Source organism: Octopus bimaculoides, chromosome 23, assembly GCF_001194135.2.
Source record: "Octopus bimaculoides isolate UCB-OBI-ISO-001 chromosome 23, ASM119413v2, whole genome shotgun sequence".
Classification (NCBI taxonomy): Eukaryota; Metazoa; Mollusca; class Cephalopoda; order Octopoda; family Octopodidae; genus Octopus; species Octopus bimaculoides.
The window spans coordinates 6,250,766-6,252,460 of record NC_069003.1 but is presented as its reverse complement, the minus strand read 5'-3'; positions in this window follow the sequence as shown (position 1 = coordinate 6,252,460).

Here is a 1,695-nt window from a genome sequence, read left to right as displayed (position 1 = left end):
GAAGGGTGAAAGCTAATGATTGGAACTCTGAATACGGTCTATAAAGAGACAGCAGAACTAAATACGGAACGATTACTCCACCGACTCTCCAAGTTCATTGACCTCGCTTAAATTCTAACATTGAACCAAATCGAGCGAGATAAACACCCGTACACAAACACACATGCGCACGCACACGTGTACACAAACGCAAGCACACAAGTACACACACACACTCTCACATTCACGTGCACCACCACACAGACATGCACGCGCGCGCACACTCATACACACGCATGGACACTAACACACGCACACAGGTACACACAGGAACACACGTACACCAGTACACACACGCATACCAGTACACACACACAAATGCACACACACACACACACATTGTAAAAAGTACAAACACACATGCACATGTATACCAACATACACAAACACGCAGAAACACACACATGCGCAGACACACGTACATGCACACCCATGCACATTTATGCATATACACGCTCACACATTCACAAAGACATACTCTCCCTCTCTCTCTAACACACACACACATACACACACACACACAATTAAGCACTCACATACAAACACGTGCTCTCTCTGTCTCTCTTTCTCTCTCTCTCACACACATACACACTCAATACATACAATCACGTACACTTTTTCTGTCTCCGTCTGTCTGTCTGTCTCTCTTTCACACACACACACACACACACACACTTAAACACATTCACGTACAAACATGTACACTTTCTCTGTCTCCCTCTGTCTCTCTCTCTCCCTCTCACACACACACACATGCATACGTACTCAACACATACAAACACGTACACCCTCTGCCTTTCTCTGTTTATCTCTCTTTCTCTCTCTCACACTCTGTTTCTATCTCTCTCACTCTGTTTCTCTCTCTCTCTCTATCTCTCTCTCTCTCTCTCAAACACACACACACACTCACAACACTTAAACACACTCACGTACAAACGCGTACACACCAACACAATGCTTAAACACACACACACACACACACACACACACACACGAGGAGCAACCAACGTGAAACATTTTGTTTCCAGACTAACAGCAAAAATTGCAAATATGATGATAAAAAGATAACTGACCGGATATTGGTTTCTGTAGTTGCCATGGTGATGTCAATGCAGAGTCAAAGAACAGAGCTCGATGTCTCTCCGAATACCAACCGAATCAGGCAATTCCTCTTGTTTCGTGTTTCCTTACTTTAAGATGCAACGACAATATTGATACGACTCTAGCATCGGTCAACGGTATTAGTTATTTCCCTGTTATGTTGTTGTTGTTGTTGTTGTTGTTGTTGTTGTTGTTGCTCTTCTTCTTCTTCTTCTTCTTCTTCTTCTTCTTCTTCTTCTTCTTCTTCTTCTTCTTCTTCTTCTTCTTCTTCTTCTTCTTTCAAATACCATCGAGGGTGACATTGCCTTTCATACTTTCGGGGTCGATAAATTAAGTACCAGCTACGCACTGGGATCGATGTAATCGACTCATCCCCTCACCCAAAATTTCTGTTATTGTGGCAAAATTCGAAACCTATTATTATTATTATTATTATTATTATTAATAGTTATATTAATTATTAGTTATTATTATTAATAGTTATTATTATTAATATACATACATACATACATACATACATATATATATATAAATAATACAGAATGGAACAAGAAC